We start from the raw sequence: 18,477 nt of genomic DNA on the forward strand, positions 1-18,477 counted from the left end.
TTGGGTAGGGGCCGTCTCTATATGTTGCTAACTTGTACTTCCCAAGCACTTAGTACAGTGCTCTGCACACAGCAAGCGCTCAATAGGATTGAATGAATTTTACAGATGAAGTAATTTAGGCACAGAGAAGTGAAGTGACTTGTCCAAGGTCACACAGGAGACAAGTGGGGAGGTGGGATTAGAACCCATGACTGACTCCTAGGCCTGTGCTCTATCCATTACACCACGCTACTTCCCTGGAAAGGATTTAGACAGCTCACCATCTGGTAACCAAGGGCAGGAAGCTAATGTGATGAAAAACACACTCAATCAGTTAATCATTTTGGGGACAAATATAATGTCCTAATGTTGCTGGCACTGCAAGCAGACTGATCCTACCTCATACCAAGATCAAACTTACTTACTGAGTGCTTACTGTATGCAGAGCTCTGTACTAAGCACTTGGGAGAGTACAGTACCACAGAATTGGTAACCACATTCTCTGTCCACAGGAAGCTTAGAGTGTAGAGGGGAAACAGACTTTAAAATTAACTACAGATATGTAAACAAGTTCTGTGGGGCCAAGGATGGGGTGACTATCAAGTACTTAGGGAAGTGAATCTGATAGAAGAGCAAATCAAATTGAGAGGACAAATCAAAAATTAAACCTCCTGCTGGGGATTTTGTTTTTGTGCATTTCCAGACCTGGCCTCAAGGCAGTGCTTTCATTCTATGGAGGCGGCAGACTGAGAAGCCCTCTCCACACTTTTGATTTTCCTCCTTTTTGAAGCCAGTGGATAACTGCCAATTTGGAACACCAAGGTAGACTCCTTGCAGAAGAATTAAAGCAAATTGCAGACAGTAAATATTGAAGCAGATTTTCTCCTCTTGGTCCACAAAGATATTTGTTTTAATAGGAAATAGAATATTAGAAGACTGAGGATTTCCCCCTCCTTTTGGATTCCAGGCAGATTGCCTTTTTTATTTTCACAGTATCTCCAAATGTCCCCAAACTCTTTATGTCTTGTTAGCATTATGACTTAGTCCAAAGCCCATCCTTAGGGCATTTTGGTTGGCACATGTGGATGCAGGGTACAATCACAACTCCCATTTTCCTTTCCCAAAATATGTCCCCATTCACAGGAGCCCTTTTGAGTTGAGAGCCCTTCCAAAGTCTTGCAAATTATTGTCAAGTTGTGCCTTGCACGGAAATTTTATTTTGAGAAGCTGCTGAAGAGGGAAATTATCTTTCCTTCCCAATTCCATCCTTGGTCATGAAGAAAAAATATGGAAATGCTTACCTCCGCTTTCTAATTGGACTCATATCAAGTCAGGGAATATAAAAAGCTAGTTATCAGTTTCTGTAGAGGAATCAGACCAATGCTCAGTGGAAAGGGCATGGATAATAAAAAACAGAAGAAAATACATATAGTAGAAGTAGCTTGAAGTCAAGCTGAATAGCTGGAGGCCTCAGACCTACCCAGATGATAGAAATCATCTTCATGTGGTTGATCCAAATCTCAGATGATGCCAAATCCACCTTCTACAATAATTTCACAAACCCTGTTTACTTGCAAAAAATATCAAATGGAAAAGCAGTATTCTCAAATCCCAGGTCCTGGGCTGCAGTCAAACCACCAGCAGTGGAGCAATGGTCATCTTATCACAACTTTGGGTGAGTCATATAAACTGCTTATATGGTCAACTGAAATGAGGTAACCAAAAACAGAGTGGACAGAAGTGCCTTAAAGAAATGATAAAACAAAGTCTTAAAGAAGCAGAAGACTGTCCAGCCTGACAAAGAACTTTTTAAAATAGGGCTGTCTGCCTTGGAGAAAAAGCTTCAGGAAGAATGCAACCCCAAGGAGGAGACAAAAAAACAAAACAAAAACAAAAACAAAAGACAACTCTGGCATTATGAGTGACAGATACAACAGTGCTTCTGTTGTGGTATTTTATGTTCAACAAACTACTTCTACTAGTACTACTGTTGCTGCCACAACAGAAACACAAGACCCATTTTCTGCCAACAGGAATGCACAGTCTATCAGGGGAGACAGACATAGAAATATTCACAGGCAATGGAATCAGAGCAAATACATTTAAGTGTTCATTGGAATGTGCATATATACACACAAGGGCTGAGGAAGGACATAAATAAATGCATAAAAACAAGATCTGGTTAAAGAATTTGTAAATTTGACGATTCTAGTAATTAACTGAAGAAGGCTTGCGGTACTTATTTTTCCTGGCCTTTATAGGAGGAATGCTTCACGCCCAGTAGTGGTTCAAATATCATTAATTATCTTTTTTTATGGTATTTGTTAACCACTTACTATATGTACTATATATACTAAGCTCTGGGGTAGATACAAGGTAATTAGATTGGATGCAGTCCACATCCCATATGAGGTCGGTCTTAATCCTCATTTTCAGATGAGGTAACTCAAACCCAGATAAGTGGCTCATCCAAAATCAAACAGCAGACAAGTGGCAGAGAAGCAGCATGGCTTAGTGGACAGAGCACCAGCCTGGGAATCAAAGTCCTGGGTTCTAATCCTAGTTCTGCCACTTTGTTGTGTGATCTTGGGCAAGTCTTTTAATTTTTCTGTACCTCAGTTACCTCATCTGTAAAATGGGAATTAAGTCCATGTAGGACAAGGACTATGTCCAACTCAGCTTGTATCTACCCCAGCGCTTAATTCAGTGCCTGATACATAGTAAGTGCTTGACAAAATACCATAATACCAAAATACCATAAAAAAGCATTAGAACTCAGGTCTTTCCAACCCCCAGTCCCATGCTCTTTCCACTAGACCATGCTGCTTCCTTTCCAAAACATTCTTAGCTCTCCATTACCCCGCAGACCAATTTATATTTGAAGGTGTACAAGTTCACCAATTATCAATTATTAATCACATTTGAGCATTTACTATGTGCAGAACACTGAATTAAGCACTTGAGTTCAGTACAACAGAATTAGCAGACACATTCCCTGCACATGACAAGTCTACATCTAAGAGTCCAATGTCTTTGGTAAGTTGAAAAAGGGCTCCACAGTATTCAAGGCATTCATTCAATCGTATTTATTCAGCACTTACTGTGTGCACAGCAGTGTACTAAGCACTTGGGAGAGTACAATACAACAATAGACACATTCTCTGCCCACAAAGTTTACAATCTAGAGATGAGGTAAACATGAGAGCCATTCAGCAAGATTATATGAAGGTGAGGACACAGCAGTGTCTGCTTCAGTTGGGATGCATGTAGATATTCTGCTCCGTGGTTCCAGATCATATTCCTGACAGCGACTGAAAGATTACCTATCTGAGCTGTTGGTCCCAGAGGGATATCATCAGCAGATTAATCATATTTATTGAACATTTACTGTGTACAGAGCACTGTACTAAGCATTTGGGAAAGTAAAATATAACAGAATTGGTAGATGTCCTCTGCCCACAACGAACTTAATGTCTAGAGGGGTAATGCACACATTGAAATAAATAAATAATGGATACATACATAAATGCAATGGAGCTGAGGGAGGAGTTAATAAAGGGTGCAAATCCAAGTGTAAGAGTGATAAAGAAAGGAGTGGGAGAAGAGGAAATAAGGGCTCAGTTGGGGAAGACCTCGGAGATGTGCATTTAATATGGCGAGAGTGATCATCTGTCCTATGGAGAGAGGGCATTCCAGGCCAGAGGCAAGATGTGGGTGAGAGATCGTCAGATAGATAAGATTGAGGTACAGTGAGTAGGTTGGTATAAGACTGTGAGCCCATTGTTGTATAGGGACCATCTCTATATGTTGCCAACTTGTACTTCCCAAGCACTTAGTACAGTGCTCTGCACATAGTACACACTCAATAAATATGATTGAATGAATGAATGAATGTGGGCTGGGTTGTAGTAGGAAATAAGGGAGGTAAAGTAGGAGAGGCAAGTTGTTCGAGTGTTTTAAAACATAAGGTATGGAGTCTGTTTTATACAGATAATTATGGGCAGCCATCAGAGGTGTTCTACCTTCTCTAAAATAAAGACAGGGATCATATCTACCAACTCTGGTGTACTGTACTCTCCTAAGTGTTTAGTTCAGTGCTCTGTACACAGTGAGTGTTCAATAAATACCATTGGTAGTAGCATTTTATTCAAAACACAAGGACACACGTACACAGACTCATACATATATGTGCAGAATTTGGACACCAAATGCACAGAAAATTGTACCAATTGTTTAGAGACTATAGAGCAGTGTAATGCAGGGCTCTGACCTCTAAAGAGACTTACAATAAATATTTTCACACATATACATTTATCTGTTACGTTTAAAACTATATCTCCGATGATTTAATCCCCTTCATGTGGGTGATTGGCTGAAGAGACTATCTCTCCAAAAAATTATAGTTTGTTGTGCTTTCATTTTTGGTATTTGTAATATCACTTTTCTAATCTATGCCATGGTCTCTTTTGTAGGTTGACAACAAATCTCACTCATGGAGAAGATTGGATACCTACACAATTTCTTCACCTGTGAAAAGGAATTAAAATATTTGTTCCCCCTACTTAGACTGTGAGCCCTATGTGGGGCATGGACAGTGTCCTACCTGATTAACTTATAATCAGTTATCTTGTATATCATTCATTTGGTCACACGGCTTCAACTTTCACCCCTAGGTGAATGATTCCCAAATCTATTTCCTCAACTCTGATCTCTTTCCCTCTCTGCAGTCTCTCATTTCCTTCTGCCTTTAAGACATCTCCACTTGGATGTTCCACCACCACCTCAAACCTAACATGTCTAAAAGAGAACTGCTTATTTTCCCACACAAACCCTGTCCTTCCACTGATTTTCCCATCACTGTACATGGCACCACCATCCTTCTTGTCTCACAAACCCATAATCTTGGTGTTTTCCTTGACTCCTCTCTTGTACTCAACCCATATACTCCAACCATCACTAAATCTTGTCAGTTCAACTTTCACATCGCTAAAATCCGCCCTTTCTTCTCCATCCAAACTGCAACCCATTAACCCAAGCTCTTATCCTACCCCTCCTTGATTACTTTATCAGCTTCCTTGCTGACCTCCCTGCCTCCTGTCTCTCCACGCTCCATTCCATACTTCACTCTGCAGCCTGGATCATTTTTTTACAAAAATGTTCAGTCCATGTCTTCCCACTCCTCAAGAACCTCCAGTGGTTGCCCATCCACCTCCTGCAAATGGAAACTTATTACCATTGGATTTAAGGCACTCAGTCACCTTGTTCCCTCCTACCTCACCTTGCAACTCTCCTACTATAAACCAGCCCGCACACTTTGCTCTTCTAAATCCAATCTTCTCATTGTACCTCAATCTCATCTATCTCACCACCAACCTCTCACCCATGTCCTGCCTCCGACCTGGAACACTCTGCCACTTCTTATCTTACAATTAATTTCCCCACTTTCAAAGCCTCAGTGAAGGCATATTTCCTCCAAGAGTCCTTCCCTGACTAAGCTCTCCTTTCCTTTTCTCCCACTCCCTTCTGTTGCCCTGACTTGCTCCCTTTTCATCCCTCCTCCTAGTCCCACAACTCATGTACGTATCTGTAATTTTATTTAATGTCTGTTGCCTTCTCTAGACCGTAATCTGGTTGTGGTTGAGAAATGTGTCCTTTATATTGTACTCTCCCAAGCTCAGTTAACACGACTGACTGACATTTATTGAGTGCTTACTGTGGGCAGAGCACTGTTCTCTAAGTGCTTCGGATATAATACAACCAAGTTGGAAGACTCTTGCCCTCCCCACATCAAGCTCACATTCAAGAAGATATCTACCCTAGGGCTTAGTACAGTGCTTGGCATATAGAAAATGCCAAAATACTTATTACCATTACTAAAGCTTTATATACCTATGAATTGGTATGATAGCATTGCTCTCTTGTAATTATCCAGTCTTTCAAGGACATATTGAAATCACTTCGTATGCAGGATTGAACCATTTTACCAACAAGATCTATGGCTAATTCTAAAGGGTGAATGGAGGTAGGGGAGTAGAATCTGCTTTTCTAGAGCAGAATTCTTCCCAGAGGAAATGAAGTATTCCTTTTTTGTTGTTTTTAATGGTAAAATTTTTTTTAAGTGCTTACTATATGTCAGGCACTGTACTAAGTGCTGGAGTAGAAACAAGATGATCAGGTTGGACATGGTCCATGTTCTACTTGGGGCTCACAGTTTTAATCCCCATTTTACAAATCAACTGAGGCACAGAGAAGCTAAGTGACTTGCCCAAGGTCAAGACAAGTGGCAAAGCTGGCTATAAGAATGATAATAATAATAAGAATAATGGTATGTGTTAAGCACTTTCTATGTGCAAGACACTGTACTAAGAGTTGGGGTGAATAGAAGCAAATCATGTTTGACATAGTCCCTGTCCCACATGTGGCTCAGTCTTAATCCCCATTTTACAGATGAGGTAACTGAGGCACAGAGAAGTGAAGTGACATACCCAAGAAAACACAGCAGACAAATAGAGCCGAGATTAGAACCGGGGTCCTCCTGACACCCAGCCTGATGTTGCTTCTCTGGGTAGGGTCTCCTTGTGATCCTACCAAACTATATGAGAAATAAGTAGTAGAAAGTGTTCACACAATTCTATGTGAAGAATATTGTTTTGTAGTCCAAGCTTTGAGGAATGGAATCTGCCGCTCCCTATCCTGAATGTCTGTTCCTTTAGAAAAAACACTTTTATACAGTTGCAATTTGCCAGTCTCTTTAGAAGACAAGGGCTTCACATCCCATTTGCATTGCCCATACTGTAAATAATGTGGGAGGATGCTAAACCAGAGGGAGATAGTAGCAATGCAGTAAGAGCTAGAACAGTGGAATGAAGTTACAGAAAGGAAGTTTCAGTGGCACCTCTGGAAAATGCCTCTAAATTGACCCCTCTTGGGCCATGATGTCTCCTATGGGAAGTGATAGCATCCTCCGTGCTGAGTCACAGAAAACTGGATTGACTGTCTACAGTGAAGACTATCCCAGCAGGGAAGTAGTCTTGCTGCTCACTGGGGAAAGACTAAAATGACCTCATGAATTTTTTTTAACACTTCTATCTCCTTGGAGATGATGACCCCTGGGAACTATTTGTGTGTGAACTTTTTCAAAGCCAGGGAAACCAAATAGCAGAATTTGAGGGCCTAAAACATCTCATTCGGAGATGGGTGTGCATCTTCCTCTCAGACAGGAACAAAGAAAATTGCCATGTCTCTGCAGCTGAATGTATGGAGAAAAGTGTTTTACCCATTTCAGGAAATTTTGTTCACTCCTGTGATGCTCTTGGGTCTTACATCCCAGCATTAGTTGGCCAGGACACCAAAGCTACAGCCATCACTTAGCTTTTTCCCCCCTTTGTAATTTTGTTGGATCAAAATTCGCATTGAAAGCAACACCCTAGTGTCCCTTTGATCTCTTGAGATTAAGGCTCTGCTCTAGCATGGGCTGGTGACAGGATCAAGCCTGCAATTTTTTTTTGAGCTAGTAGTTTAGAAGTAATTATTTTGTGGGAATTGTGAGGGGGCCCCATCCATCAAAAGTATTCCCAACCAAATAGAGCCTTTTTCCTTGGTTAATTGAAGCCTACATCCCACATGATGTGGTCTTTGGCCTCTTTCTCAGATGTGAATCACCAAGCGTCAGATCCAACCAGCCCCTGATCTCTACATGACTAATTGATGTTTATCTATTCAGAGTTTCCGAAGAGCCCCTTTTAGACATGCTTCAGCATCTTGTCATCTATAGCATTCAGAAGTATTTTCCAGGAGTCAACCAGAGCTGAACAGAAGACTTGGCCAATCTTCTCATTTCCACAAACACTGCCCCTATCCCTGTTGATTTTATAGGTATAGAACATTTAGAAAGTCTTCTTTCCCCATGTTTATTTTTCTTTGAACAAAAAAGTGTTTCATTTGGAAAAGACACATCCAAACTCCAATTTGTCATCTATTAAATTATTCTGAAGCTCCAAATGGATATGAAGAGGGTATTTATATTATTAATGTGTGCTAATTAACCCAGATTCATTTCTTCCTCTTTTAGTATATCAAACAGTGTATTTATTGAACACTTACGCAGAGCACTGAAGTAGCTAGGTGAACCCGACAGAATGTTTGTGATCCCAGACCTCAAGAAGCTTACAGTTTTGTGAGCAAGACAAAAATTAAAATGTTACAGATAGGAGGAAGCAAAAGACTTTAAATATATACGCACATACCCACTTGAGGGTGCAAGTGAGAACTCAAGTATTTAGGTGGCACTGGAGTGTTAAAGGGGCAACTATGGAGGTGAGAAAGTCAGGGAAGGCCTTCTGTAGGAGATACAATTTTAGAAGGTCCTTGTAGATCGGGAAAGCAGTAATGCTTCAAGTGCGAAAGGAAAGGAAATTCCAGGCAGGAAGGAGGGACACACAAAAGGTTATATTTGGAAGAGAAAAGAATGAGGCACCATGAGTAGATTGGCTTGACATTAATGAAGTATGTGAACTGGGCGAAGCAGGAGAAGACCATGGGTAAGTGTGTGTACTGGGGGGGGGCAAAGGAGAAAGGGGAAAAAAAGGAGAAAGGGGAAAAAAAGGAGAAAGGGGAAAAAAAGGAGAAAGGGGGAAAAAAGGAGAAAGGGGGAAAAAAGGAGAAAGGGGAAAAAAAGGAGAAAGGGGAAAAGAGAAAGAGAAAAAAGAGAAGAGAAAGAGAACACGTGTGCTAATTGAATACCTTAAACCTGACCATCAGGGTTTTCCACCAAATGTGGAGAGGAATTGGCAACCACTGGTAGTTTGAGGAGTTGGCATTTCCTCATCAAAATAAAATATTTCATGTTCAGAGATTTGAAAACTTGGTTTTCTCTGTATTGCTTATACTGTTCTAGCATTGGCTAAGTGTTTGATTCCCCAGTCCTTCCCAGCAGTCTTCTTCTGATTTGTTCCTTGTAATTACTACAGAAATGCTTCAGGATCATATATCTTTCTGGGATTATAAAGACAATTCCCTTCTTGAAATTCCATCCTCAACCACCTTTTCAAGACAAGGCGAGCTATTCCCTCAGTCCTCAGACTGCAAATAACAGTGGAAAAAGATTGAAGCAAAACTGTTCAATAACCACCAAGTTGAAACTAGAAACTTGCCGATTCAGGATTCTCAGCCCAGTAGGTCCATTAGACAGAGCATTTGACATGTAGAAAACTAGAATGCCACACTAGGTACTTGATTTCTTAATAACAAAAGAGTCAGGTAGGAATGTGTCTGCTTATTGTCATATTGTACTCTCCCAGGCTCTTAGTACAGTGCTGTACACACAATAAACACTCAATATGATTGAATGAATGGATAGTAATGGTGAATAATGAGACAGTCTTCTAAACAGGTTCAAAACATTCTTTAGAGATCCAGATTCAAATCAACAGGAAACCTCTGTGGATCAATTTTGGGACAGCCAGAGGGGAAGGTGACCAGATTTGAAAAATGGACATGGAGAGACATGAAGAAGTTTGGCAAATTCTAGGAAAAGTAATTTAAACAGAACAATCCCACTATGGAGTGGACTATTCCAGTCCAGAAGAAGCAATTATAAAAATGTAAACAATAAAAAAGCAGGTCCAGTGAGCCAAACACGAGATACATTTTCCTAGTTTGACACCCAGACCACACATGAGGAAGAGGAGTGGAATATTTATTCTCCCATCCCCCCTACTAGGACATGAGACATTAAATTGCTAAAGACTTTCTGGGACATGAGAATTAAATAGGGGACAACCCCTTAATAATAAGACACCTGGTTTCCCAGTCCAGTCTAGAAATTCAATGAAAAAAAAAAAAATCACACTGTTAGAAGAGCCATGAAATATCTACAAATCACACTTTCTTCCATCAGCCAGTTAAGAATACAAACCCTTGAAATGACCCTTTCAAAAATTCCAGCCTGGCAATTGGTGACTGCCCTTATGAGGGTGTTCTTGATTTAACTTAACCAATCCAGACACATCCTTGCCCTGTGAGGTCAAGACCTTCCCTCCAGGGTTTCCAAAGTTGGCCATCTGCCTTTTTGTGTAAGTGACATTGTTCTTAGCTTCTCCCAAGACACTTGTTGTTACAGGTGGTTTTAGACTTGGTCTTGGAAAGCAGGAGAGGGAGCTTGACATGCAAATTAGTAATGGAGAGACTAATCTAGGGTCTGCTAAATTGCTCACCGTAAAGAAGATAAGATGGTAGGGAAAGCCTGAAAACATTTGGCTTATCAGGATTTTCGGGCTCCTTGACAAATAGTGAAGAAGATGAAGAGGATTGCCTTTTCAGAGGTCTAAGGTTCAGTAGCGTCTGTCTAGACAGTTCAAGTTACTGCTCCAGTGCATCAAGTGTTACTTAAAGTGAACCATAGAAAAACACACAGATACACTAACCCCATAAGGATTTTACTGTACAGGGCTTCAGTCCCCTATTTATAGCATGATATGGGTTTTCACAAGATTATAATTTTGTGCCCTGTCATAAATCTCTTTCTAAAGTGGTATTTATAGGTCACTGAAGAAAGGGACTTGAGAAGCCAAAGTTTTGAAAGCTGTGTTTAGGTTGTCAAATTTGAAATGCATTCACAAGCAGGTGCGGTTGGTGACATTGGGTTTCTTCAGCCATGGGACACGTGGACTTGGACAGCTGGGAAAGGGCAACTATAACTACATGACCAGATTACTACCAAAGAACACTCAGGGTTTTGGAGCAGCATGATGGGGCCATCACAGGCTCATTGTTAGTCTGAGGAAGAAGTCCAACAAAAAGGCACACTCTACACATACCACATATTGGAGCCTAGTGGAAAAAACAGATGACTGCGAGACAAAGAAGCAACATGGCCTAGTGGATAGGACACATGCCTAGGAGTCAGAAGGACCTGTGTTCTAATCCCTGTTCTGTCCCTTGTCTGCTGTGTGCAGCAGTACGGCTCGTGCACAAGAGCAAAGGAGGTGGACTGTGTTTTGGTGGTATGAGATGAACGAAAGGATAGGGGAGCAAGTGAACTGAGTTCAGTAGAAAGAGAGCATTAGTCTGGTCATCAGGTGAAGGTAGTTGAGGTACTGAGACTAGATGTGGCTTGATGAGTTGAGAAAATTGGATGGGGTTGAAAGTTCGGAGGTCTCTGTTGGGGAGCAGCACAAATTTGCAGGTGGAGTTGTCGGGGAAAGAAGGAAGGTGAAGAGACTGTACAGATAAAAGGATTTTAAAGGTGGTGAGTGCGTGTCCAAATTGGTGAGTGAGGTAGGGTGGAGGTAGGGAGGGGGTGTTGGGGGAGAGGGGCCATGGGGGCAATAGATGACCATTACTAGAATATAGAGTGGGTGGGAGAGGTGGATAATATGGGGTTTGTAGAAAGGGAAATAAAGGGATGGGAGAGGTGGAATGGCATGAAAGCAGCATTGAGGCACAAGAAGGAAGTCAACACCTCCCCCTTTCCCACGGAGTCTGGGCGAGTGGGTGAAAATCAGTCTCCTTCTGGAGAGAGCAAGGGGAGACTATTATCTGGTGAGAACCAGTTTTAAGTGATGGTGAGGAGAAAGAGTGATGGGATCAGGAACAGGTCAAGGACGAAGGAAAGCTTCCCTTATGATGGGCCAGGGATTCCATAGACCACACTTGGTTGAGTCTGTGGGGAGAGTGACAAGGTGAAGATGTGGTGGGAGGGGAGGATGGAGATAGACTGACTGGAGCAGGTGGGGATTAAGCGATTACTGTGGGCTCAGGAAAGTTAAAGCCCTGTAAGGGAGGTAATCGACAGCAATAACTACTTAATAATGATGATATTTGTTAAGTGCTTACTATGTGCCAGGCACTGTACTAAGCGCTGAGGTGGATAAAAGCAAATTAAGTTGACAGTCTCTGTCCCACACGGGGTTCAGTCAATCCCCATTTTACGGATGAAAAAACTGAGACAAAGAAAAGTGAAGTGACTTGCCTAACCTGTTTTGTTGTCCATCTTCCCCCACTTCTAGACCGAGAGAGCCCATTGTTGGGTAGGGATTGTCTCTATTTGTTGCCGAATTGTACTTTCCAAGTGCTTAGTACAGTGTTCTGCACACAGTAAGTTCTCAATAAATACTATTGAATGAATGAATAATAATAACAATGATGGCATTTATTAAGTGCTTACTATGTGCAAAGCACTGTTCTAAGCACTGGGGGGGGTACAAGGTAATCAGGTTGTCCCACGGGGGGCTCAAAGGGTTCATCCCCATTTTACAGATGAGGGAACTGAGCCTGGAGAAGTGAAGTGACTTGTCCAAAATCACACAGCTGACAATTGGCAGAGTCAAGATTTGAACCCATGACCTTTGACTCCAAAGCCCGGGCTCTTTCCATTGAGCCATGCTGCTTCTCCAACACTGGTCCTCCAGTGAATGAATGAAAGTGGCAAAGCCGGTATTAGAACCCATGACCTTCTGACACACAGGCCAGTGCTCTATCCACTAAACCATGCTGTTTCTGTAATCCAGTGATATCCCGAGGAGAGATAGCTGGGTAGCTCTATATGTGTGGTATTTTTTAAGCACTTGTGCCAGATGCTGTAGTCAGCCCTGGGGTAAATATAAACTAATCAGGTTGGACACTGTCAATGACCCACATGGGCTCAAAGTCTTAATCCCTCTTTTACAGATGAGGAAACAGACACTAAGAAGATAAGTGACTTTCCCAAGGTAACACAGCAGAGATGTAGCAGACCAGGGAGTAGACCCCAGGTTCTCTGATTCCCAGGCTCATGCTCTTTTCCCTAGGCCATGGTGCTTCCTTTGTAAATAAGTACTGTGGGTCTGGGATGACTATGAAGCCCCACAGGACTAGAGTGGTTTTTTTTTTTTTTAAGGTTAGTTTTGGACATATTTTGTGTCTATTAGTCCTGCCTAATGGAGGTGGCAAAGGACATAAGCTTTCCCTGATGAGCTACCGCATGGCAAAATCCCCCATAAACTTGAAATTTAGAAGAAAAACCCTGCCTACAGTGATCCTTGTCCACCCATTCTTCAAGTTTGTCAGACCCCAAAAGACCCCAACAGCAATGATTTGTTATGGACTATTTAAATTCCTCATTAGACTAAGTGCAGTGACTGTGTCTTTATCTTAATTCTATACTCTGATATTTAGTACAACATTCTAAACCTTTGGTGCTCAATACTATTGATTGATTGGGTTTTCTCTCACACAAGGACCTACATGTAGCTGAATTTCCTAAATGCTCAGATATGGGCACTGAATGAACATCACCGACCATCTGGGAGCCTTAAATTTTTTTTTGGTTTTTTCTCCAAGGCTAACTTTTTCCTATTCTCTGCTTCCCACCTCTCAGCCGGAAGCAATAGCCTCAATTATTTTCTTTCTGAGCCCAAACTTTGCTTTCCATGAGTAAAGAAAAAGCCTTGTGCATTTATTGGAAGCACTAGTTGCCGCTAGGCTTGGCTGATGAAAATGGCAACCACACACCCCTCCTCTTCTGGGTCACTTTCAGTGGTTAAATCCATGCCTCAGAGGCAGGAAAGAATTGAGGGGGTCTGTTTTTTTTAAGTCACTTTTTCAAAACTGGGCAACATCAGGGCTGTCCCCTGAGGGATTCCTTGACAATACGATGGTTCAAGCCAGGCCATTTCTCCTGATAGCATGTTGTCTTTGACAGCCTGTCACCTTGTTTACCTCTAGCTAACCAACTGCACCAGAGCATGAAACAGCTCATCCTCTCTGATAGCTCCAGATAGGGGCAGATTAAAAGAATGAGGTTTCTTTTTTCACCTGGAAAGGGAAGTACTGTACCTGCTAGGTGGATTTAGGAAGGTGAATTCTGGTAAAGGTGGCTATTGGGCCCACCACAGATACAAGGGGCAGTGGGGGGAGGGAAGGCCCTTCAGCTGAAGAATGATTTGGTTTGACTGCATATATTTGAATAGCACCTGTGGGAACCAATATTTATCCTTCAGGAAGAGTCCAGGTATGGGAACTCTGCATGTAGATAGAAGAGAGTCTTTTAGAAGTAGGAAGAACAGAGTGGAATTTTAAGAGGGACCCTTTAGTTAAGGTGGCTTTAGGAAACTAGACTGAAAGCTCATTAGGAGTAGGGAACATGCCTAATTAGGTTGTATTGTACTCTCCCAAGTACTTAGTACAGTGCTTGGCACTTAAGTGCTCAACATGATTGATTAGAATGAACACTTGATCATAGTGCTAATGGGAGAAACTAGAGAATGGATACTGGAAATCCCCAATTATTTTGATATTTAGTTCAGCCTTTTAACCACACAAATTATTAACCACTTTGCTATCAGGAAAGTTGAATGATTTGAGATTACCCTTATCTCTTATAGAAGAGGTGCCAGTGAACAGATAAATGAATAGAAGGCAGGAAGAAGAAGAGTTAAAGGCCTGGGTAATCTTCAAAATGGAAAAATCAATGCTGCAGTCATCAGGTGTTTGTGGTTTTGGAAAGGCTTTTTTGAAAATGGAGGATGGTAGAAAGTGGAGTACAATGACAATCAACTTATCTTACATTTCTTGAATTCTTAGTGTGTACAGAGCACATGCCCTAAAGGACCTTACAACTTGGTGGGGGAAGCAGACATTGAAATAAGTTAAAGAAAAAGGAAGCAAGATGATAAGGCAATGTTCTTAAGTACTCTGGGAATGGCAGGGGAGGGAGACTATCCAAGTGTTTAGGGAATACATGGCCTAATGGATAAAGCACAAACCTGGGATTGAGAAGGATCTTTGTTCTATCAGCTCTGCTATTTCCCTGCTGTGTGACTTTGGGCACTTCACTGTGCCTCAGGTACCTTATCCACAAAATGGGGATAAAAATTGTGAACTCCATGTGGGAATGTGTAACCTGATCAGCTTTAATCTACCCCAGTGCAAAGTACAGTGTGTTTCAAAGAAAACACCTAAGTACTATAAGAAAAGTGTCATAGTGATGCAAAAAGGAAAGGAAATAGTGGGGATGAGAGGTTATACAGGGAAGAGTTCTTGGAGATATGATTTTAAGTAGTGCTTTAAAGAAAAACTTGAACTGCTTCACAGATTTGCATACTTGCTCAGGAACTAAGAGAACACTCTTGGCTGATTTGCTCTATTATTCAGTGGCAGATGATGAGGAGGAGGAGGATGTGATCTTCACATCCTTGTCAGAGAAGCAGCATAACCTTCTGGATAGTGTTCGGGCCTAGGAGTCAAAAGGACCAGGTATCTAATCCCAGCTCTGCTTCTTGTCTGCTGGGTGACCTGGAGCAAGTCACTTCTCTGTACTTCAGTTACCTCATCTGTAAAATGGGGATTGAGACTGGTAACTATGTGGGACATGGACTGTGTCCAACCCGATTATCTGTCTAGCCCAGTGCTCAGTACAGTGCCCAGCACATAGTAAGCAGTTAAATACCACAATTATTACATTATTCAATGGGTATGCGAAAGCCAAAATGAATGATACCCCACCTCCAGAGTAAGAAGCAGATAAGTATAGTTTTTCCAGAAAGTACTAAAGAATAAGTCAAATGCTGTGGGTCTTAAAGCAAAGAAAAATATCATGTTACCTTCCCAGTAAGGGAGAGGAACAAAACCCCAGGAGCCTTCAACCACAGGCCTCTGAAGAGCAAACAATTTAAGCCTAAGTGAGAGAAAGAGAAAGTGTGCACACTTGGGAAAATATACACTTAAAATCTTGTCTGAATCTGCAGGAAAGGGACTGGGGTTTTGAAGAGGAGAACATCAGCCTCCTCTTTCATCTCCCATCCTCCTGTCTCTCCCCACTTTAGTCTATACTTCACTCTGCTGCCTGGATTATCTTTGTACAGAAATGTTCTGGGCATGTCACTCCCCTCCTAAAAAGTCTCCAGCGGTTGCCTGTCAACCTACAAATCAAGCAAAACCTCCTCACTCTCAGCTTCAAGGCTGTCCATCACCTCAGCCCCTCCTACCTCACCTCTCTTCTCTCCTTCTACAGCCCAGCCCAAACCCTCTGCTTCTCTGCCGCTGACCTCCTCACTGTGCCTCGTTCTCACATGTCCCGCTGTCAACCCCCAGCCGATGTCCTTCCCCTGGCCTGGAATGCCCTCCCTCCACATATCCAAACTAGCTCTCTTCCTCCCTTCAAAGCCCTACTGAGAACTCACCTCCTCCAGGAGGCCTTCCCAGACTGAACCCCCATTTTTCTCTCCTCCCCACCCCCCCGCCCTACCTCCTTCCCCTCCCCACAGCACTTCTATTTGTACAGATTTATTACTCTATTTTACTTGTACATATTTTCAACTATTTTGTTAATGTGCACATAGCTATAATTCTATTTATTCTGACAGTTTTGATGCCTGTCTACATGTTTTGTTTTCTGTCTCCCCCTTCTAGACAGTGAGCCCATTGATGAGTAGGGACCATCTCTATGTTGCCAACTTGTACTTCCCAAGCACTTAGTACAGTGCTCTGCACACAGTAAGAGCTCAATAAATATTATTGAATGAATGAATGAGAAGGACAAAGTGGTGAATGAGACATGGTTGGTGTTGAGATGCAGACAGAAGATGTAGGAGGGGAGGGAAGAAAGAACAGGGAGAGAAATATTTCTACTCCCAGAGAATAACTTCAGAATTGAAAGTACTTATATAACTGAAATGTTAATGGAAAAAAGATGAAGAGAAAGTTAAACTAAAGTTGGGGGTGAAGGATAGCTAAAGTGAAGCAACATCATTGAAGTATGTTTCATCTTGAGTCAGACCACCCTTGTTATTGGGGGATAACAAGTTGTGTCCCCCATTCTTTTTGCAAACTCCACCAGAAAAGGTGGGAAGTGATGAGGCTGTTTTTCCATAGTGGTGGACAGAGCATTTCAGGACTTCATTGTGATCTTTGCTAACCATCTAGATGTAATATGTGTGTGTGTGTGTGTGTATATGTACACACACACACACACACACACACACCCCTATATTGTGTATAGATATATAGGTGCCACAGTGAAAAGAACAGAATCACTTTGTTCTGAAGTAAGAGATGTTCTATGACTACCATTTCTCCCCATGCCAAATCCATGGACAACAGCCCCAGTAGAAGACTAGGGAGAAAGGGCAAGAGATAATAGTATTTTGTTGAACCTTTATGTGCCAAGCACAGGGATAGATAACCAGATAGTATGAGATAACCAGGTTGGATACAGTCTCTGTCCCACATGGGGCTCACAGCCTAGAGAAGAAACAGTTATCTACTCCCCATTTTACAGATGAGAAAATTGAGGCCCAAATCATTTAAGTGACTCGGCCAAGGTCACAAAGCAGAGAAGTGGCAGAGCTGGCATTAGAAAATAGATCCACGCTCTTTCCACTAGGCCATATTGCTTCTCTGGAGAGGAGAAGGAATGGGGAGAAGCATTCACAGTCTTAACAGTCCTTCCATTTTCCCTTCCTATCAGCTGGAGTCTCCCATATGAGCAATCAATCATTTGAGCACTTACTATGTGAAGAGCACTTTATTAAGTGCTTGAGAAACAGTAAGAGTTGGTAGACATTACCTTCCCACAAGGAGCCAGCAGTCATACTATACTCTCCCAAGCATTTAATACAGTACTCTATACATAGTAAATGCTTGAGAAATACAATTGATGAAAGTATGTACAGTCTAATAATAATTTTGGTATTTGTTAAGTTTTCATTCAATTTTATTTATTGAGTGCAAAGCACTGTACTACAGTCTTGGGAGAGTACAACAGAAATTCCCTGTCCACAGTGAACACACAGCTTAGAGGGGGAGACAGACATTTATATAAATAAAATAAGTTGCAGATATATACGTATGTGCTGTGAGACTGGGAAGGAGGATGAATGGAGTAAGTCAGGGTGACAGAAGGTAGTACTGTTTTCTGCACACAGTAAGTGCTCAGTAAGTACAATTGAATGAAAGAGTGGGAGAAGAAGAGAGGTGGGCTTAGTCAAGGAAGTCTTCTTGGAGATGAGCCTTCAATAAGGCTTTGAAGTGGGGGAGAGCAATTAGCTGTCCTGTATAAGGGAGGGAGGGCATTCCAGGTTGGAGGCAGGATGTGGGCCAAAGGTTAGTGGCAAGATAGATGAGATCGAGGTACAGCAAGAAGGTTAGCATTAGAGGGATGAAGTGTGCGAGCTGGGTTGTAGTAGGAGAGTAGTGAGGTAAGGGAGGAGGCGGTAAGGTGATTGAGCACTTTAAAGCCAATGGTGAGAAGTTTTTGTTTGATGCTGAGGTGGATAGGCAACCACTGGAGTTTCTTGAGAAGGGGGGAAAAACATGGTCTGAATGCTTTTGAAGGAAAGTGATCGGGGCAGCAGAGTGGAGTACGGATTGGAGTGGGGAGAGACAGGAGGCAGTGAGGTTAGCAAGGAGGCTGGTACTAGAATCAAGATGATAGGATAAATGCTTGCATTAATGTGGTAGTAGTTTGGATGGAGAGAAAGGGGTAGACTTTAGTGATGTGATGGTAGAACTGACATGATG

Source organism: Tachyglossus aculeatus, chromosome 4 (genome assembly GCF_015852505.1).
Source record: "Tachyglossus aculeatus isolate mTacAcu1 chromosome 4, mTacAcu1.pri, whole genome shotgun sequence".
In the NCBI taxonomy this organism is placed as follows: Eukaryota; Metazoa; Chordata; class Mammalia; order Monotremata; family Tachyglossidae; genus Tachyglossus; species Tachyglossus aculeatus.